Source organism: Lolium rigidum, chromosome 5 (genome assembly GCF_022539505.1).
Source record: "Lolium rigidum isolate FL_2022 chromosome 5, APGP_CSIRO_Lrig_0.1, whole genome shotgun sequence".
Lineage (NCBI taxonomy): Eukaryota > Viridiplantae > Streptophyta > Magnoliopsida > Poales > Poaceae > Lolium > Lolium rigidum.
The window spans coordinates 187,196,481-187,219,887 of record NC_061512.1 but is presented as its reverse complement, the minus strand read 5'-3'; the positions used below and the strand labels follow the sequence as shown (position 1 = coordinate 187,219,887).

At 42.9% G+C, this 23,407-nt stretch overlaps 1 pseudogene; it reads right to left on the bottom strand.

Annotated features, from left to right (window-relative positions):
* Window positions 1-17,681: 17,681 nt before the first annotated feature.
* On the bottom strand, window positions 17,682-20,281 carry LOC124656856 (annotated as a pseudogene).
* Between the last annotated feature and the right edge of the window lie 3,126 nt (window positions 20,282-23,407).

The following is a 23,407-nucleotide window of genomic DNA, read 5'->3' as shown; positions in this document are numbered from 1 at the left end:
ACGCACGGGTAGTAAGCGGGGTATACTCCTTCTTCGCGGTGAACTCTCATGACCGGTTGCACCTCCAATTCTTGTTGGTTGAGTTGGTGCCTACTCCCTTCCATTTTCTGAAATTTTTCAACAAACAATATAAAATTTTATTTGGTGACATATAATTGAGGGAAACTACCATAGGAACTTGCTAGAGTACTAATCATGCATCAAAACTAGTTTCTACCACTTAGAACAAGCATGCAAGCTCAATAAACATGTTACCTACAGCAGCAAAATATTCAAGATATACTCCACCAAACAAAATTCTACTTGGATAATCGGAGGAGTCACATACCGAAGAGCAAATGTGCCAAATCTCAGACAGAAATCTGGGCTGAGCAAAGAGATCGAGAAATCTTGAGTTCTTGAGCAAAAACGCGAGTGAGAGGAACCTGGTGCGAGTTTTTTCGGGGGAGAAAAGAGAGTGGGAGGAAGAGATGATGAAGTGGGGCAAAGGGGACCCACACACCAGGGTGGCGCGCCCCCCTTGCTGGCCGCGCCGGCCTGTGGGGTGCCACCCTGGGGTGCCCCACTGGTCATCCCTGGGTGCTCCCAGGTGCATTTTCGAAAAATAGGACCAACGGTATAATTTTTGTGAATTTTTGAAAACTTTAAAAAAATGCACATTTCTGGGTATTAAGTTTATTATTACTGGCCAGGAAAATTTTTGAAATCTCTAATTAACTAAGGAACTTTACAAAACAAAAGTGCTACAGCAAGTAGAACAAGTGGAGGAAGAAAGAGATGTTGTTTACCTCCTCTATGCATATAAAGAGTATTTGTTAACAAGGTTGATCAAGTCTTGCCACCAAATAAATTTTACATAGCATAAGAAGAAATAAACCTCAAATCAATCATGTTACCTTGAATTGTATTGATATGGATCCAATCATAAGATTTTGATATCCTTCTTTAGGCTCATATATAGGACAATCGATAGTTCCAAATTTGATAGTTCTCACATTACAAATAGTATTAACTCCACATACTTTATCAATCCTCTTGGGGAAATAGACGGTGTGCTCCCAATCATCAACATTGAAAGTAACCTTTCCTTTATTGCAATCAATAACAGCCCCCGCGGTGTTAAGAAAAGTTCTCCCAAGAATAATAGACATATTATCATCTTCGAGCATTTCCAACACAACAAAATCAGTTAATATCAAGCGATTATTAGTAACTTGAACAAGAACATCCTCACATATACCAACAGGAATAACAGTAGATTTATCAGCCATTTGCAAAGATATATCAGTAGGTATCAACTTATCTAAGTAAAGTCTCTTATAAAGAGAAAAAGGCATAACACTAACACCGGCTCCCAAGTCACATAGAGCAGTTTTAACATAATTATTCTTAATAGAACAAGGAATAGTAGGTATACCGGGTCGCCCAACTTCTTTGGAACTTTGCCATTGAAAGAGTAATTAGCAAGCATAGTGGAAATTTCCTCATTGGGGATTTTCCTTTTGTTAGTAACAATATCTTTCATATACTTTGAATAAGGAGGCAATTTAATAGCATCGATCAAAGGGATTTGCAAGAATAAAGGTTTCATCCAATCACAAAATTTATTATAGTGTTCTTCTTCCTTTGATTTTAGTTTCTTAGCAGGAAAAGGCATTTGCTTTTGCACCCAAGGTTCCCTTTCATTACCATGTTTCTTAGCAATAAAATCTTCTTTAGTATACTTTTTATTTTTATCTTGCTTTTCAGGTTCATCTTCAACTTCTTCTTTATCAAAAACATCATTCTTATCATTACCATTATTATCATCATGTTCATTACCACTTTCAGTTTCAGCATCGGAAATAGAAATACTATTAGGATCATTAACAGGTTCAAAGGATTCTACAACATTTTTATGTTTCTTCTTCTTTTTCTTAGAAGGAGCACTAGGTTCAATGCGTTGAGAATCTTGTTCAATTCTTTTGGGATATCCTTCAGGATATAGAGGATCCTGGGTAGAGGCACCACCTCTAGTTGTTACTTCATAAGCGTGTTTCTCTTTAGAATTATTTTTTAATAAGTCATTTTGCACTTTAGTAAGCTGATCAATTTGAGTTTGAACCATTTGAAAATGTTTAACAAGCATCTTAACATCATTGGAGGTTCTCTCCACAATATCATGCAAATTGCTAATAGCTTGAGAATTTTCCATTAGATGATTCTCTACTCTCATATTAAAATTTTCTTGCTTAACAATATAATTATCAAACTCATCTAAGCATTGCGCAGGAGGTTTTGAATACGGAATATCTTCCCTAGTAAAGCGCTGAAGGGAGTTTACCTCAATCATGGATGAAGGGGGAATTATCTCCCATATATCTTCTATGGGAGGTAGATTCTTCACATCTTCAGATTTAATACCTTTCTCCTTGAGAGACTTCTTGGCTTCCCTCATATCTTCATCATTCAATTTAATTAAACCCCTCTTCTTCAATATTGGCGTTGGAATTGGTTCAGGCGTAGTCCAATCATCATGATTCCGGCCTATTTTAGCCAATAATTCTTCGGCTTCGTCTGGAGTTCTTTTCCTGAAAACACAACCAGCACAACTATCCAAATATTCCCTAGACTCAATGGTTAGTCCACTATAAAATATATCAAGTAGATCATTCTTTTCTAAATCATGTCCAGGTCGAGCTCTGATAAGAGAACAAAATCTTGCCCAAGCCTCAGGCAATTTCTCTTCATCTCCCTGGTCAAATCTATAAATTTTCCGTAAAGCAACATGTTGAGCACTAGCGGAAAGTATTTTCGAAAGAAAACATCACGCAAATCAGTTGGACTTTTAATAGAACCAGGAGGCAAATTATTATACCAAGTTTTAGCATCATCCTTTAATGAGAAAGGAAAAATTTTAGCGACAAAATAAGTACGCATCTTGACATCATCGAGAAAACAAGCTACTCATAGAAGAAAGTTCAATCATGTGTTCTACAGACACTTTCTTTTTCAGTACCACAAAAGGGTTCTTTCTCTACAATAGCTATATGAGATAGATCAAGAGAAAAATCATAATATTTATCCTTAATGCATATAGGAGATGTGGCAAATTTAGGATCAGGAGATAACTTATGTCTAACAGTATATTGTGTGAGAAACTTTTTAATTTTGCCTCGCATCAGCGAGTAGCATTGCATCTAGTAATAAAATCATCATTAAGCTCCACATAATCTTCATCAGGATCATCACTAGAATAATCAAGTTCAGGTGAATTAACAGGTGTAGTAGCATTAGGAGTTTCAGTATTTTCAATTTGTCTAGACCTAGCAATTGTAGCATCTAGAAAAGATCCCAACGAACCACTATCATCAAGCACAGCAGAAGCATCATCAATATTATAAGAATTTTCAGATCTAGCAGAAGTACCAGCATGTGAAACATGTGGTGGTGAAACAAGTTTATCAATCACAGATGGTGAATCAAGAGCAGCAGAGGTACTCAGAGTTGTACCTTTTCTTGTAGTGGATGGTAATATGGCGACTTTAGGATCGCGAGTTTTACCCATGATGGAGAATTTGCAGCGAACAATATCAATCCAAGTGAACTTCCAAATAAAGCTATGTTCCCCGGCAACGGCGCCGAAACATGTCTTTATAACCCGAAGTATAGGGGATCGCAGCGAGTCTTCGCGGGTAGTAAAACCCAATTTATTGATTCGACACAAGGGGAGACAAAGAATACTTGAAAGCCTTAACGACGGAGTTGTCAATTCAGTCGCACTGGAAACAGACTTGCTCACAAGAGTTTATCAGTAGTAACAGTTTTATAGCAGTAGCAGTAGTGAAATAACAGCAGCAGAGTAACAGAGACAGCAGTAGTGATTATAGTAAACAGCAGGATTAAAATCACTACTGCAGTATTATTATGCAATGCTACTGCTGATGCTACTGCTGATGCAGGTAAAATTAAAAAGTTTCTCACACAATATACTGTTAGACATAAGTTATCTCCTGATCCAACATTTGCCACATCTCCTATATGCATTAAGGATAAAGATTATGATTTTTCTCTTGATCTATCTCATATAGCTATTGTAGAGAAAGAACCCTTTTGTGGTACTGAAAAAGAAAGTGCTGTAGAACACATGATTGAACTCTCTTCTATGAGTAGCTTGTTTTCTGATGATATCAAGATGCGTACTTACTTTGTCGCTAAATTTTTTCCTTTCTCATTAAAGGATGATGCTAAAACTTGGTATAATAATTTGCCTCCTGGTTCTATTAAAAATCCAACTCGATTTGCGTGATGTTTTCTTTCGAAAATACTTTCCCGCTAGTGCTCAACATATTGCTTTACAGTAGAATTTATAGATTTGACCAGGGAGATGAAGAGAAATTGCCCGAGGCTTGGGCAAGATTTTGTTCTCTTATCGAGCTCGACCTCGGACATGATTTAGAAAAGAATGATCTACTTAATATATTTTATAGTGGACTAACCATTGAGTCTAGGGCATACCCGGATAGTTGTGTCTGGTTGTGTTTTCAGGAAAAGAACTCCGCACGTAAGTCGAAGAATTATTGGCTAAAATAGGCCGGAATCATGATGATTGGACTACGCCTGAACCAACTCCAACGCCAATATTGAAGAAGAGGGGTTTAATTAAATTGAATGATGAAGATATGAGGGAAGCCAAGAAGTCTCTCAAGGAGAAGGGTATTAAATCTGAAGATGTGAAGAATCTACCTCCCATAGAAGATATTTGTGAAATAATTCCCCCTTCATCCATGATTGAGGTAAAATCCCTTCAGCGCTTTACTAGGGAAGATATTCCGTATTCAAAACCTCCCGCGCAATGCTTAGATGAGTTTGATAATTATATTGTTAAGCAAGAAAATTTTAATATGAGAGTAGAGAATCATCTAATGGAAAATTCTCAAGCTATTAGCAATTTGCATGATATTGTGGAGAGAACCTCCAATGATGTTAAGATGCTTGTTAAACATTTTCAAATGGTTCAAACTCAAATTGATCAACTCACTAAAGTGCAAAATGACTTATTACAAAATAATTCTAAAGAGAAACATGCTTATGAAGTAACAACTAGAGGTGGTGTCTCTACCCAGGATCCTCTATATCCTGAAGGGCATCCCAAATGAATTGAACAAGATTCTCAACGCATTGAACCTAGAGCTCCTTCTAAGAAAAAGAAGAAGAAACATAAAAATGTTGTAGAATCCTCTGAACCTGTTAATGATCCTAATAGTATTTCTATTTCTGATGCTGAAACTGAAAGTGCTAATGAACATGATAATAATAATGGTAATGATAAGAATGATGTTTCTGATAAAGAACGAGTTGAAGATGAACCTGAAAAGCAAGATAAAAAAAGTATACTAAAGAAGATTTTATTGCTAAGAAACATGGTAATGAAAGGGAACCTTGGGTGCAAAAGCAAATGCCTTTTCCTGCTAAGAAACTAAAATCAAAGGAAGAAGAACACTATAACAAATTTTGTGATTGGATGAAACCTTTATTCTTGCAAATCCCTTTGACTGATGCTATTAAATTGCCTCCTTATTCAAAGTATATGAAAGATATCGTTACTAACAAAAGGAAAATCCCCAATGAGGAAATTTCCACTATGCTTGCTAATTACTCTTTTAATGGTAAGGTTCCAAAGAAGCTTGGCGACCTGGTATACCGACTATTCCTTGTTCTATTAAGAATAATTATGTTAAAACTGCTCTATGTGACTTGGGAGCCGGTGTTAGTGTTATGCCTTTTTCTCTTTATAAGAGACTTTACTTAGATAAGTTGATACCTACCGATATATCTTTGCAAATGGCTGATAAATCTACCGTTATTCCCGTCGGTATATGTGAGGATGTTCCTGTTCAAGTTACTAATAACCGCTTGATATTAACCGATTTTGTTGTGTTGGAAATGCCTGAAGATGATAATATGTCTATTATTCTTGGGAGACCTTTTCTTAACACCGCAGGGGCTGTTATTGATTGCAATAAAGGAAAGGTTACTTTCAATGTTGATGATCGGGAGCACATCGTCTATTTCCCCAAGAGGATTGAAGAAGCATGCGGAGTTAATACTATTTCTAATGTGAGAACTATCAAAGTTGGAACTATCGATTGTCCTATATATGAGCCTAAAGAAGAATATCAAACTCTTGTGATTGGATCCATATCAATACAATTCAAGGTAACATGATTGATTTGAGGTTTATTTCTTCTTATGCTATGTAAAATTTATTTGGTGGCAAGACTTGATCAACCTTGTTAACAAATACTTTTTATATGCATAGAGGAGGTAAACAACATCTCTTTCTTCATCCACTTGCTCTAGTTGCTGTAGCACTTTTAATTTGCAAAGTTCCTTAGTTAATTGGAGATTTAAAAACTTTTCCTGGCCAGTAATAATAAACTTAATACCCAGAAATGTGCATTTTTCAAAATTTTCAAAAATTCACGAAAATTATACCATCGGTCCTATTTTTCGACGAGGCACCTGGGAGCACCTGGGGATGACCAGTGGGGCACCCCAGGGTGGCACCCCACAGGCTGGCGCGGCCAGCAAGGGGGCGCGCCACCCTGGTGTGTGGGCCCCCTTTACCCCACTTTAGCATCTCTTCCTCCCACACTCTTCTCTCTCCCGAAAAATCGACACCAGCTTCCTCTCACTCGTGTTTTTGCTCAAGAACTCCAGATTTCTCGATCTCTTTGCTCAGCTCAGATTTCTGTCTGAAATTTGGCACATTTGCTCTTCGGTATGTGACTCCTTCGATTACCCAAGTAGAATTTTGTTTGGTGGAGTATATCTTGCATATTTTGCTGCCGTAGGTAACATGTTTAGTGAGCTTGCATGCTTGTTCTAAGTGGTGGAAACTAGTTTTGATGCATGATTAGTACTCTAGCAAGTTCCTATGGTAGTTTCCCTCAATTATATGTCACCAAATCAAGTTTTATATTGTTTGTTGAAAAATTTCAGAAAATGGAAGGAGGTAGGCACCAACTCAACCAACAGGAATTGGAGGTGCAACAGGTCATGAGAGTTCACCGAGAAGAAGGAGTATACCCCACTTACTACCCGTGCGTGGATTTTATGAGAAATGCAGGGATCTTGCAGGATGTTCAAAGTCTAATCTCTCGTGCAGGGTTGGGTGATTTTGTTGATGGTGAACCATGCCAATATGCAAAACTGACTATGTCTGTAGTGCAGGATTTTAAATTTAATTGGTCACGATCTAACCCCATGGTCCAATACAAAATTTATAATAAAACTGTCAACTTGCCATTCAATGATTTTTGTGCAGCAATCAAAGTACCGCAATGGGGATCATGCGAGAAGATAAAGGGATCGCCGCAAGAGTTCTTGGACCTCTTCAAGATGATTTGTCATGGAAGAAGCTTCTCATAGGATGGTGGTAAAATCAGTAGCATTCATTTCCCAGCTATTCGTTACTTTGCTTATTTCATTACCAAGTGCGTTCTAGCAAGGAAGAACGGAAGTAAAATATCTATCCAGGATCTAGCCTTTCTAGCTGCTGCATTACAAGGTAATAGGACTTCTAACTTGGGTGCTTTGATAGCCAACAAACTTGCTACTAACCGTGAGAAGGAGGGAATTTGTGGAGGTCTCATCGCCTCTCGCTTATTAGCTATGCATAATGTAGAACCTCACCTTCTTGATATTCTGCTCCCCATAGAGAAACTTGACATAGTCTCCATGATTAAGCATGGATTTGTTTCTGATTCGTCTAATTTGAGCAACCTGTCTTACAGAATAATATTTTACAAGAAATCTTGGACAATAACAAAGAAAACTGAAAAATTAGTAGGATTGCCTGCACCTGCTCTGTTTAACCTTGATTCCAGGGAGGATTGGTCAATCACGGAAGGTGAACTGAAGGCATACATAAAGAGAGATGGCCATCGTGCAAGAGACAACACGGATGAGGTCGAGGAACACCTCGACTCGTCATCAGATGCAGCAAGCTCTTCGCATCAACACGTTGGGCATGAGGAGCCCCCACGTTTTTCTTCTGCATCGGTGCCTTATTATGACTACTCCATGTACGATCCACCGGCATGGAACCCAGATCCTCGATGGGGTTGATCTCCACTTAGGCCAAAAGCCTAAGCTTGGGGGGAGGTATACCGGCATCACTCATTCTTTGCATATTATGGTTGTTGGATACTTGTACATACTTGTTTAGTCTCTTTGAGTGGTTTTCTAATGACAGGGAGATGATATTTGGGGAAGTGCTGCCTGAAAACAGATTCTGGACTGTTACTAGAAAAATTCGTGCGCACAGCCAGAATGTTATTTTGAGCTGCCAATTTTTGTGCGTGTTCCCCAGGTTGTTATCTAACTTTCATTAGTTGAACACTTTTCGAGCTGAGCAACGGAAGATTTTTGTAAAAATCGATTTCTGTACTGCTGTCAGGTTTTGGCAGATTTCTGCCATCTCGCTTTTCTGTGTTTCTTTTAGTTTGCCATTTCTTGTTTTTGCCTTGTTTCTTTCCTAAAACACAAAAAGACCAAAAATATTTCTGTTGTTTCTCTTCACCACTTGTTTACTTTGGTTTCTTGCATTTGTTTCGCTTTATTTGCTATTGCTAGTTTGCTATAAGAAAACCCAAAAAGATTTTGCTTTATTCGCTTGCTTCTTTTTATTCTTGTTCTCAAATTCGAAAACACCAAAAATATTTGTTGTTCTTCTTTGGTTTTGTAAAGTTCTTTATGAGTTCAATGGTCTTCGGTGGCTGGAGCGTGGTTTTCATTTCATATTATCCAAGCTACACAAGTGAAAGGCAATAATGACGATATTCGACGATTCGATTGTGGTGAGAGGCTGGTATGAACTCTATTTGTTTTCATTTTTGTACATATACTCATCCATGTGAACATGCTTAGTTGGTTCATGTGAGGTATATGTCATTTAAGAAAGTCTAGTAGTTCATGATCTCTCATGATTAGCTCCAATTTATTAATATGAGTACCATGTCATGGATGTTTGCTTGCATTGTTTTATTCATAGATAGGTATGACATTGTGGTATCCTCCTCTGAATAATTCGTTTGAATTAACTTGGCACATGCTCACGCATGCATATGACTGAAAAAAAGTCAATTAAGCCTCGATGATTTACATTGCTTCAGAGTTCTTGTATCACTTTTATACCTCAGTTAATTTATTTTGCTGCAAGCATGATTATGATAGTTACTGCTCTCTTGATTTGTCGCTCCCTAGTCTTCTGCTAGCCTTCACTTGTACTGAGCGGGAACGTTGCCCGTGCTTCCAAACACATGAAAACCAAGTTATTCCAGAGTGTCCACCATAAATACCTATGCATGGCATTTCAAACCATTCCAAGTAAATTCTCATGCGCTACCTTTAAACCTTCAAAATGCTTCTCAATTTGTGTTAATGTTTCATAGCTCATGAGGAAGTATGTGGTGTTTATCTTTCAATCTTGTCATTTACTCTTGACGGACTTTCATATGGACTAGTGGCACATCCGCTTATCCAATAATTTTGCAAAAAGAGCCGGCAATGGGGTTCCCAGCCCCAATTAATCAACTTTCACTAATAATTCTCTTCACATGTTTTGCTCGATTCATCGATAAGCAACTTAATTTTGCAAATAGACACTCCTCCATGGTATGTGCTTGATGGAAGGAACCTGAGGATTCGGTTAGCCATGGCTTGTGTAAGCAAAGGTTGGGGGAGTGTCACCCATAATAAAACTAAAATACATGTGTAAACAAAAGAGAAGAGGGATGATCTACCTTGCCGGTAGAGATAACGTCCTTCATGGGAGCCGCTCTTGGAAGTCCGGTTGGCGAGGTAGTTGGTGTACCCATTACCATTCGTTGACAACAACAAACACCTCTCAAAACAATTTTACTCCTGTTTTAAAAATGAAAAGCTCTAGCGCATGTTAATCCCTCGTTTCCCTCTCGCGAAGGGTCAATCTTTTACTTTTATGTTGTGTCTCCATCCTTTCTTTGAGCACTTTCTTGAGAGCACAATTGTCATTCTTAGTGTAATATGCTTGTCTCAAAATATGATTGATTGTGGTATAACTTTGATGCTTTTATCTTTGACAATCACTATTTCTAGTCCTTCTATGAACTTCAGAGGTGCCTGAGCATTTATGTTTTGCTCGATCAAATATGGGCAAGCGAGATACCACTCTATCATACTCTTTTATGAACATTGCAATCCTCGCTTATATACATGATTCATGATGCTTATTATTAATTGTTGGTACCTTTCCATGATTGACATAGCTATTAGATGATCTTATTTGCATGTATCTTATTATGAACTCGCCTAAGTGTTAGCCATAGCATGAGAATATTTACATCATATGAACAAATGTGTTCGTGAAAGTTCTTTTATCGCTCGCTTGTTAACTCGAATTGCTTGAGGACAAGCAATAAGCTAAGCTTGGGGGAGTTGATACGTCCAAAACGTATCTACTTTCCCGAACACTTTTGCTATTGTTTTGCCTCTAATTTGTGTATTTTGGATGCAACTAACACGGACTAACGTTGTTTTCAGCGAGAACCGTTCGGTGTCTCGTTTTTGTGCGTAAATCCAACTTTCAGGAAAAACCTCGGAATTTAGACAGAAGGCCCTATTTTCCCAGAAGACTCACGGAGCCAGAAGGGCAAGTCAGGTGGAGGCCCGAGGGCCCCACACCCTAGGGCGGCGCGGCCCAGGAGGGGGGCGCGCGGCCCTAGCGTGTGGCCCCCTCGGTAGGCCTCCGACGCCCTCCTTCGGACTACATATCGCCCTCGACCTAAAAACGCAGGGGGGGAAGTCGAAGTCGCCAGAAACCCTCCAGAACGCCGCCACATCGCGAAACTCCGTCTCGGGAGCCAGAAGTCTCCGTTCTGGCACTCCGCCGGGACGGGGAATTGGAGGAGATCATCGCCTCCATCACCACCGACGCCTCTTCATCAACCAGCCATGTTTCCCCATCCATGTGTGAGTAATTCCCCCGCTGTAGGCTGAAGGGGATGGTAGGGATTGGATGAGATTGGTCATGTAATAGTGTAAGATTGTTAGGGCATAGTGCCTAGTGTCCGTAATTGGTACTTCGATGATATTGTTGCAACTTGTTATGCTTAATGCTTGTCACTAGGGCCCGAGTGCCATGATCTCAGATCTGAACATGTTATTATTTCATCGCGATATTCATTGTTTATGGTCTTACTCGCAAGTTGTATACACATGTCGCTGTCCGGAACCAATGGCCCCGAAGTGACGAAATCGGGACAACCGGAGGGGATGGTAGTGATGTGAGGATCACATGTGTTCACGGAGTGTTAATGCTTTGCTCCGGTACTCTATTAAAAGGAGTACCTTAATATCCAAGTAGATTCCCTTGAGGCCCTGCCGCCACCGGCTGGTAGGACAAAAGATGTTGTGCAAGTTTCTCATTGCGAGCACGTACGACTATAATTAGAACACATGCCTATTGATTGCTTTGTACTTAGACACCGTTTTATTATTATCCGCAAATGCCCCGCTTGATTGTTACATGAGTTTCTCTCATCCATGCGACGCCCGTTATCCGTCCCCGTGCCTACGTATTTTAATCCCGCTGTTTACTATAATCACTACCGCTGTTTCCGTTACTCTGCTGCTGTTATTTCACTATCGCTATCGCTATAAAACTGTTACTACCGATAAACTCTTGCGAGCAAGTCTCGTTTCCAGTGCAACTGAATTGACAACTCCGCTGTTAAGCCTTTCAAGTATTCTTTGTCTCCCCTTGTGTCGAATCAATAAATTGGGTTTTACTACCCGCGAAGACTGCTGCGATCCCCTATACTTGTGGGTCATCAAGAAGGCAGCCGAAGCAGCTTCGGCAGCATAAATGAGCAAAGGAAAAGACAAAGGGATTCACGCCGTGAAGAAGAGGAGCAAATTACGACTCACCCTCGACAGTATGAACGAGGATATCACAACACGCAGCCGAGCAAGAATCATCTTTGCACACCTTACCTATCGGCCACGGAGCAACTTGAAGCACCGTGTTATCTACATTCTAACATCGACCCAAAGGATAAACTCGAAAAGTCCAGTCATCTGCTCAGAAATTTTCGGCAGTTCCTCGAAGTTCGGCAGTTCTGCGACGATCTTAGGGCCGAAACCGCAGCAAGAGTTCACTCAATGCAAAGGAGAGCGGCACCCTACGATTATCCACCAAAACCATACATACCAGAAGGAGCAGACAAGTATGTACCGACCAAAGTATTCCCAGAGTCTCGCGGACAGGTCAGCATGATCCATAAAACCAGCTTTTCAAAGAGAGAAGTCAAGAAGTTTTCGCGAGAAGTGAGGTCCGCGAGAGGTTGCTATGGTCGACGCACCCGAATATATCGACTGGTCAGACCAAAGCATATCTTTTAGCAAAGCGGATCACCCGAAGGCCGTTCCAAGGCCTTGTCACGCTGCCCTGGTCCTTGAAACACAGATCGGGGGGTACAACATGAGCAAGATATTCATGGATGAAGGAAGCGGTCCGAATCCGTTATTCGCCAGACACAATGAAAGCAATGGGCCTAACGGTCGTTATGCTAAGAGAGTCCGACACCGGATTCCACGGCATCATCCTGACCCGACCCGCTTACTCCCTTGGTAAAATATCACTGGACGTAGTTTTCGGTACACCTAGCAACTTCAGAAAGGAGAAAATCGAATTTGAAGTGGTTGATTGGGAATCTCAATAATACACCATCCTCGGCAGACCAGCGTTTGCCAAATTCATGGCGGTACCTCATTACGCGTACCTGAAGTTAAATATGCCAGGCAATAATGGGACGAGCAATAACCATCCACGGAAGCTTTTCTCGTTCGGACAGTCGTGACGGGGATTTCCGGAAGATCGCCTCGAAGTTTGGGGTTAAGGAAGAGCTCAACGCACTCGACGCTATTACGGACCACACAAAGCCGCCAGCCAATAATCGGAGCATAAGAACCGATGAATTTGACGTTGTAAAGGAAGCAAAGAAACAGCAAGTGCATCCCTCGACCCAAAGAAGACAGTCAATACTTCGACAGATCTTGCTGTCGCATAGGAAAGCGCGCTTATCGAGTTCCTCCATGAGCGCTGGGAAATATTTGCATGGGAACCATCCGACATGCCAGGTATTCCCAGGGAACTCGCTGAGCACGCCCTTAATGTTGACCCAAAAACCAAAACTGTACAACAGATGATGCGCCAGTTTTCAGAGCCAAAGAGAAAGGCAATCGGCGAAGAAATTAGTCGGCTCCACAAGGCTGGATTCATTCGGGATTTTAAAGAAGCCGAGTGGGCAGCCAACCCAGTCATGGTGCCAAAGAAAGATACAACAGCCCTTCGCATGTGTATCGGTTATACAAGTCTCAATAAGCATTGCCCTAAGGACCACTTCCCGCTGCCCCGTATTGACCAGATAGTCGATTCTACAGCGGGATGTGATCGTCTCTCTTTTCTCGATGCGTACTCCGGATATAACCAGATCAAGCTCAAGAAAGAGGACCAAGAGTTAACTGCGTTCATCACCCCGCACTCGCGTTTCTGTTACAACATTATGACTTTCGGGTTGAAAAACGTAGGCGGAACTTATCAGCGATGTATGCAAGCCTGTCTTGGAGAGCAGATGGGAAGGAATATCGAAGTCTACATCGATGATATCGTGGTTAAGACTAAGCACGCCGCTACTCTTATCGACGATTTGCGAGAAACCTTCGACAATCTCGACAGGTACAAAATCAAGTTAAACCCGAAGAAATGTTTCTTCGGGGTACCAGGAGGACAAGTACTCGGGTACTTCATCTCAGCCAGAGGGATAGAGGCCAATCCTTCGAAGATCAAAGCAATTCTCGACATGGAGCCGCCAAAGAATTTGCACCAAGTGCAGCAGTTGGCAGGACGGCTGGAAGCACTCAGCAGATTCATCACCAAGTTGGGAGAAAAAGCTTTGCCCTTCTATCAGTTGATGAAGAAGTCAGAAAAGTTCGAGTGGACAAACGAGGTGCAGGAATCTTTTGATAATTTAAAGAAGATCTTATCGACATCCCAGTACTCGTAACTCCACATGAAAAAGAAACAATGCTTATGTACATAGCAAGCAACGGTGCGGGTCTTCGAGCAGTTGTCCTAGTTGTTGAACGAGAGGAGGCAGGGAAGAGTTCATGGCGTGCAACGACCCGTTTACTACCTCAGCGAGGTACTCACGCCAGCGAAACGAGAGATATCCTTATCACCGAAGTTAGCATATGCGGTATGGAGAACAGCTCGTAAACCGTGCCATTATTTCACGGAGCATCTGATTATTGTGGTAAGCGAAGCACCATTGAAGAATATACTTACCAACCCAGAAGCTACGGGTCGAGTATCTCAATGGGCTATCGAGATAGCACCACACGATATAACTTATATATTGTGCGTCTTTTTTCGAGTTCGTATGCAACCAGAAATCCAGTTTGATGATTTTCCCACACAAAAAAAGTCGAAATTCATGTTTGTTAAATTTCAGTGGTGCTAGATGACATAATACATGGGCATCTTGATGGAATTTATTTTTTGAAATTTCTGTCTATTTCTTTCATTTTTTACAGAGGTAAAAAAGGCGATCCACGGGGGGGGGGGGGGGTGGAGTTGCGTGGAAAGCCAAAAAAAACTTCTGTGGCGCATGGAACTCATGTGCGCCACAGAAATGTGTAGTTTCTGTGGCGCACCATCCCACGTGCGCCACAGAAAGTCTTAATTCAGTGGCGCACCAGGACCAGTGCGCCACAGAATGTCTTATTTCTGTGGCGCACGTGGTCCTGTGCGCCACAGAAATAGTGAAACCAATGGTTGGGGCTAGTCCCACCAAGTTTCTGTGGCGCATGGATTGTTGGTGCGCCACAAAATTAAGCTATTTCTGTGGCGCACCGTGCCTGGTGCGCCACAAAACAACTTTTTGTGGCGCATTTTTGGTGGTGCGCCACAGAAATAGCTTCCACCTATAAGCGTTTTCCTACTAGTGGGTGTTTCAAAGTATCCATCTGGTGTAAGTGATTAACATGATCTCATGGTCGAAGGATTAGGTTACTATGTATCAAATTCTATGCTTACTATGGGTGTGTGTCCATCACATCATTCACCTAACGATATGATCTTGTTATTAATAACATCCAATGTTCATGATCAAGAAACCATGATCATCTATTAATCAACAAGCTAGTTTAACAAGAGGCTTACTAGGGACTCTTTTATGTTTACAAAACACATAAGTATTATTGTTTCCAGTTAATACAATTATATCATGGGATGTAAACATTTATCATAAATACAAAGATATAATAATAACCAGTTTATTATTGTCTCTTGGGCATATCTCTAACAAGTATTAATGTTTCCGGTTGATACAATTATAGCATGGGATGTAAACATTTATCATAAACACAAAGATATAATAATAATCACTTCATTATTTCCTCTTGGGCATATCTCCAACACCTTCACGAAGCTTATAGGGTTTGACCTCAGGAAGACTGCGGTACATGGTACGGGCGGACGGTACGGGCAGGGCTTCCCGTAACGATGCCCGTAAAAGTCCCTAGAACTGCCTCTTCGAGCATAGTCAACATTGGCATGCCCCTGACGCGATTTTCTTTAGTAATTGCAGGTCCATTTGTCATTATGACGTTATTTCCTACACATCATACAAAAATCGAAGAGATTGCACATCTTTGCAATAATTAGTCATTAGTGGCATGTTGAGAGGTAAACATATACAATTTCTTGACTTAGATAAGGGTTTAAACATGAGAAAAAGTGGCTTATTTCACAGCCATCAACTTCCCCAAGCTTAAACTTGATCGTCCTCGAGCAAGAAACAAAGAACCATAAGGAACTTGGCGTTTGAACTAAAATAACGAGAAAGAAAAATCACTTCCATTTTAAAGCTTAGAATAATTAGAGAAGTGCCAAGAATAGAATACAATCATCCATAACTCGAGTCAATCACAATAAATATTATAAATATGAATAACTAGTTATGTAAACAATCACTCTAGCTTAAGTAGTTAACTCTCAGTTTGCCGAGGAACACTGGAAGTTTTTTATCATCAAAATTAAGTATGAGCATTCATGTCAAAAGAGGTATAAGCAATGAAGTATCTTAATTATGCCCAGATAATTTGATCTAGGCTATCCAAACACTTATTATTCATTCATTGCCTTTCAATAATATTCATCTAATGATAGAGAGTCCATGACAAGACTTGAGATGTGATACTTTTGGATTCTTTGATAGTTTCCAAGCAAGAGTCATGAATGACCTTTTTAGTATGCATGAATGTGCGCGTTGGTAGCAGCGGGAGGAACAGGACCGCGAGCGTAAGAGGTATTGGATGAACGGTTGTATGCACCTGCAGCATGCGGTAAGTGAGCCTTGCTCCTACGAGCGGGGTGCGGAGGTGGAGGCACCAACCGTGCCTAGACAATGACGAGGTCAAGGGGTGCCGATCGGAAGCCGCGTTGGCCGCATAGGACAAAGATGGCCGATGGTTTGGGTGATGTGCGTCCAGTGTAGGAACTAGCGAAGACATCTCTGCCTTTGGATGCGAATTCCCACCATCCTCTGAGCATGCTTGGATCAAAAGTGATAGCACATCGATTAGAATGAGGAACCCATGTGGTTGTCAAAGAACAAGATGCAATACATTATTTTTTATACTCCCTCCTATCCATAATATTTGTCTCTAATGTAGATGTATCTAGACATATTTTAGTTCTAGGTATATCCATACTAGTGTCAAGCAATATGAATCAGAGGAAGTATAAGAAATGAAAACCATACCTTAGAACCAGAAATGAAGGTGGAGGACAACAATAGGTGATGCGCCAGATCGGAACATAGTATCCGACATGATATCCTTGAGGTCTCCAACTTAGGCTTCATCCCCTTGTCATGACAAGAGGGGAGAGGAAGTTAGTAACAAAGATAGGAGTTGGTGAGATCTAATTTTTCTATCTAGTCTTGGTCTTAGCTAATGGGAGTCGATACTATGAGTGTGGCGGCTTACGGAGAGGGGAGTACAGAGTGGGCAAGCGTGGCTAAGTGTTCTCTATATTATATAGCGACCGGGCTAGCAAGTGGTGGTTATGTTTTCTTTATGGGCCCCAGAACTAGTGTGGCTAGTTATTTGGGCCGTGTATGCACAAACAACCAATTTAAACACAATGCAGGACTCGACAGGGATGTACCACACTTCCTTTTATCAAAACATCAATATAGAGAGTTTACACCCAGCTTTTGCATATCTAGAATGCACATACCGGACAAAACACACATAAACTAAAGAGGAAAAGTATAGGAACAAAGGGAACTTCGCTCCCTTGTGGTTTGCCAGTTCATGTCTTCGCTTGAACCTTCCAGGGATCCAGATGATAATGGCAGGACCCAAAATGATATACCAAATAACTATATTTCCATAGCTTAGACAGTTTTGTGGTTTGATTTCTACATGATATAGTTTTCGACAACAAATCGAAAAGCTTTAAATCTAATAAGTGTTTATGTACTACACAATATCAACAAGTATAAGATTACACACGACAACTAAAGTAATCACATCGGGAAAGAAAATATATGAAACTAAGCATGCATCTACTAGTCATAATGAGGATTTCAAGCATGCTTCATCAACTCCATTGCTGACTTGACGAGCGAGCAAACACTAACGGCACGACGGCTGAGCCCGACGCTCCCAGAGAACGCATTGAAACACTCAAGCTCTGATGTGGTGCCGGCAATGCGCTTTAGGTCCCCTTCCATCCCATTTTCCACGAATAGGGCCATGTATCGCGTGTCCAATCGCATCATGGCAACAACGAGTTCAATGGTGTATCGGCGGATCCGAGGCACGACCATGCACGGAACGCTATACTCCCGCAGGATTTGCAAGAGAGTCTGCGCCAGCGCCGTATCGGTCACCCTCGCCGTGGCCAGGCTTGCCCGGAGGTCTCCAGGCTCCATGAACCGAAGCATCTGTGCGGCGAGGCCTAGAAAGATGTTCAGTATCTTCGTCTTCTCCACCATGATGGTACTCAACACCTAAGCAAGACAGTGATCATCAGTGATGTCATTAAAAGCATGAGATATAATGGATGCTTTTATATGGCTGTATTAAGGTTTAAAATACCTAGCTGTGCTTCTTAGCCATGGCATTTACATTTAGTGTTTTTTCTAAATAAAAAATTTCTGAAAATTTAGGCACCATTTACCCATATCATCGAAAGAATATTGACATAAATAAATTCATAATTCAGTTATACAAACATTTACTGAACTATGATGATTGTTTTAATAAAAGGAGAGCGCAAGTGTATACTACTATTACATAACTATGATGAAATATATAGCACTATTTTCTTGCCCAATTAGCGCTCTACACCTACTTAGTGGGCTACTGGCGGGAATTTATGTTTAGCGTTAAAACTGCACATGGTGGTTTGAAAGTACCTTGGTGGCGCTGGCGGCGACTCCTCTGAGGGGAAGTTGACACTCGTCCCTGACGTAGGTGCAGAGGTTGCGCAGGATCGTCGCGGCGCCGATGATGACGACGGGGTCGCTTAGCGCCTCCACCAGCCTCTCCACGCCTCCGCCGCAAGCCATTATGATGGCGCTGCAGTTCCCCCGGCTCTCCAGCGCAAGCATCGCCAGCGCCTCGCCGGCCTCGATCCGGATGGCGTTCATTTGCCGGCCGTTCCCCCTCACCTCATCCTTTCCCGGCAGAAATATGGTGACCAGCTCTCTCACCACGCCCCCAGTCCCGCCTATCTTCTCCCTCGCCTCGTTATCGATGGCGAGGCTCGTCAGTATCTCTATTGCCAGCTGGTGTAGCTCGGACTGGATCTTCCCCTCGCGCTGTTGCAGCACCTCCCTAACGTTGCTCACCGTGAAGACGATGTCGGAGAGCTCCCGCCGGAGAAGTTTCCCGGTGGCCCCCATCGTACCCGCCAGCCTCTTCACGACGAGGAGCGCCTGCTTGACTGCCTTGAGCCGCATGCCGGTCGGTGCCGCCTGCCCCCCGCCGGCAATGCTACAGTAGGAGATGATCTTGTCAAGGAGACTCCTGGTCTTGCCGATCTTGTCGCAGTTGTCGTGGTCATTCGCTAGCTTGTTGAGGATGGTGAGGCCGAGAAGGTTGAGCTCTTCGAGGTCTGCGTACAGCAGAGACGCGACACACTCGGTCGCCTCGGGGATGCCGGTAAGACGGACAGCGATGATCTTCCTCCCGGTGAGCATGGAGACAACGACGGCAGCCGATCTGCGCACGCCTATCTCGGACGTGTTCTTCCAGCTGAGCATGTGGATGAGCCTCTCGATGGTGGAGGCAGACATCATGCCGATCTTGCGGAGCGTGGAGTCGGCAAAACGGTCGGACTCAGCGAGCGCGGCGAGGATGCTGGCTCCGAGGCTCTGCTCGTCGTGGGAGCCCGCGGTGAGCATGTCGTCGGCGTAGGAGACGAGGTTCATGTGGAGACCGTCGAAGATGCTCCCCTTGAGGCCCCGGGAGTAGGAGTCGTAGAAGAAGCGGCGGATGGCGAGGATGCCGCGCTCGGTACCGGCGAGGTGGCACTCCTTGGCGACGCGCTCGAGGAGGCGGCCGCGGTGGTGCCCCACCCTCCACTGCCACAGCGCCTTCTCCACCAGGAAGAGCAGCGACTCCACGAGGGCCAGCCCGTAGAATATGTCGAGCGCGGCGCGGCGGTTGGTCCACGGGTTAGCGGCGTCGACGCCGTAGCGCTGGGTGACGAGGCGGACGAGTGAGACGGTGGCGCACACGGATGCGGAGAGCAGCTGCAGTTGGAAGAGGACGTGTCCGACGGCCAGCGATATGGTCGGGAGGCACGTCGCCCTCTGCTGCCACACCACCTCGTGGCTGCGGCCCTGGATGCGGGCGCCCTCGGTGAGCAGCAACACGGTGATGCACCAGAAGTCGGTGCAGCTGAGCGTGATGGCGAAGCCGCCGAGCAGGACGACCGTCGCCCAGATGAAGGCCAGCGTGCCGAGGCGGCTCACACGGCCTTCTCCAGGACCGCGAGCTGCATGGCCAGCACCGTGAGCTGGTGCTCCGGCGGTGCCACGTCGGGGTCATCGGCGCCGGAGCGGACACGAGGTGTCATCATAGCCTTCTGCGGCTCGAACGGCGTCGCCGGCAGCTGCAGCTGGTCGGGGATATCGATGCAGACTCTCGGGACAGCGAAGCTAGCGTGGCGTTCCATTAAGTATTTAAGTGGAAGGGGGGTCCCTTGTGTTTCTGACAAGTGATGCCGATGTTACTATGTTTCTCACAAGTGATTGTGGTTAGGTGTTTGCCCTGCAGATTATCGGGCGCTTCATAGGGTTTTTATACCCGTCCAATGTAATGCAACTAAGCGCGGAATTGAATCAACGCAGAGATCGATATATTTTCTTCTTTTTTCTCGTTAGAGAGAATATTGCTCTCTAAGGCAGCGGGTGACGTTTCCATAATCTTCTGGTAGTCTCTCTTCTATAATTCGTCAGCCTCCTCGTGATCACCAGGCTGTTACCCAAAGCTGTTATTCACGCCGCCGTTCTGATCGGCCAATCGTCCCCTCAATAATTTCCACAAGAGCAAGCGTTTTTTCTGTTACGGCCGACTCGGCTTAGTTTTCCTTCAGTTTTCATGCTGGAATCGTCGCCTAGTATGGTTACTGCACGCCACATCCTAAATTATAATCATGTGTTTTGGTTAACGCGCGCGCCACTGCTGTTAGGATTTTACTTGAAATTGTCTTGCCACATAGTCTGGTCGTCGGATAGGCCGCTGTTTGGCCTCCTTGGATGGCATTGTGCGGAACACATTGTGAAGCATCTGGCTGCACGTTCACAAATATCTTCCATTTTCCATACGATGCTTCTACGCCCCAAAAAATGTGCTGGTCAGAGTCCTAGAACAAATGAGCTTCAATCAGATTCATGGGACACCGAACATGAATTTTCTGATACTACATTACTACGTTCGTGATATGATAGCTTCACTACAGGAAAACGGTCAAATGCCCACATCCAGTAGCTAAGCTGACGGCCTTTTATTGGGGCCGTTGGTGTAACCTGCAGACTCCTACGGATGGTAAAGGGCCATCTGCATAGCTCAGCCGCCGGCATAGGCCGAGGTAAGCCGACAGCCACCATCGGTATAGCCAGGTCGTAGGCATATCGAGAGCTATGGCGATAGTGACTTCGTCATCGCTGGATCGTCGGTAGATCATGCCAACACTTGGCGGGGTTGGTGGGCACTTGCCACGAACATTTGACAGAGCAGATGTAAGCCATTGGCAAAGAGCCACAAGACTATGTCAACGGCAATGCCATCCTCATACCTTTTTTTTCTTTTTCTTTTTTTCCACATTTATACTTCCATTTTCCATGTACGATTTAGTTATGTTTGCATTTGATTTATTTGGTGCATGATACTTTTATTTTATAGTAATACATAGGATCACTGGGTCACCATCATTAATTGGAGGCCGGTCAAAGTTGTAGACCGCATAGTCAATAGATTAGAGCACTGAAGTGCCTGAATCCCCCCCCCCCCCAACAAAAAAAACTTGTTTGTGTCCCTATGGTATGTACAGAAGTATGGTGAGAGGATACTAGATCCAATATTTAACCCCCGATTGTGACTGGCTGCGCGCCCATGTGCTGATGACACTTAGGAAGGTTCTAGATATATAGGGTGGGAACTCCTTCGTGGGGTCAAGCGAAGAGAATCTTGAGAGGATATAGGCTCACCCTTGTTACCAAATCTCAAATTAAGGCAAAAATCCGTTGGAGCACCGTCCTTGGGATCCATTCAAAGTTGTAGACCGCCCGGTCAACGGGTTAAGGGTTAAGCTTAGCCCAAATTTATATGTTATAAAGAAGAATATACTTGCATAATAGGAATTAAGCTTGGTGATGGCAAAACTGCAAAATATTTGTAAACTCAAATTGATATAATAATGTGCAAGCGGAAAAATAAGAATTAAGTTTGTACCTATGATATAGTAATAGTAATTACATGTTAAACTAATTTATATGTTATCTTAAGTAAAGATCAGAGATGACTCACATGTACATCCTCTAGTATATGAATTTCTAACACAATTTTCTGGCACTTATGCAATTTGGCTAAGTTATACATATAATAGTCATACGTTACTAGGAAAGAAAATTAGAAACTTCCTATTTATTTTAGGATTTGACGTTCAATACAAAATCCTACTCCCTCCGGTTCATATTAATTGACTCTAATATGGATGTATCTAGACACATTTTAGTTCTAGATACATCCAAATTGAAGTCAATTAATATGAATCGGAGGGAGTACGTTTTACGTACAATGGATAACGTTCTAAGAAGTGTGGCCATCATACAATCCTATACTTACAACTAGTTAAGTAAAGGCAAGTGCTGGACATCAGACGGGACGATGTATCAGCCGGTTTGACTCCCCATACATGCGTGTACCCTTGATCGTTGCTCCAAAATCTAATTAATATTGCATGAAAAAATCAAGAACGTAATATTTTGTGTGCCCATATTTCCATTGTCTCGGCGTATAGGTCATGTGTGTATCCTTTGATTACCAATTTGATAAACGTATAACATAAGGTAGGATATTATAAAACATAGCATTAGAAACTTCAGATGTTATACTTTTCAATGATATAAATTTTGGGTTGTACAATTTATATTATATTTTCCAATTTGACGACAGAGGGATAGAGTGTGGTCTATACACCAGGATGTACGGAGTAGCATTTCATAAATGCATGGTTTAACTGCGCATGCGGAACACCGATGACGTGGGCATTATCTTTCGGGTAACCGTTATTGCCCTATCCTGCGCGGCCCAATTGGAGGCCAATGAAAGCACTCGATGGCAAGGTGGGCCACTACGTCGGTGTCGAAGAGGACTTCTTGAAGAACAAGACGAAGAGACGGAGAATACAAGGAAAGTCTAGAACTAGGACCCTTTGTAACCTAGTCGTACCCGGACAGATCTCTCGAGACCTGGCGCCATATATAAGGGCCAGGAGAGGGGATGCTGAGGACACACGCAATCTTAGCAATCTTAGCCACCATAAGTCCAGAGCTAAGTCCCCGTAGAACTTTGCTTCTCGACGAGATCACAGCCGAAACCTTCGGCACCCCATTGTAACCCGATATTTTCATAATCAAGATCAGACAGGCAGGACGTAAGGGTTTTACCTCATCGAGGGCCCCGAACCTGGGTAAATCGCTTCCCCCGCTTGTTTGATAATCGATGTCTCGTGTCAGCCTACAAGATTCCATCTACCCTAAGCCCTGAACGGAGGGTGATAACCCACAAGTATAGTGGA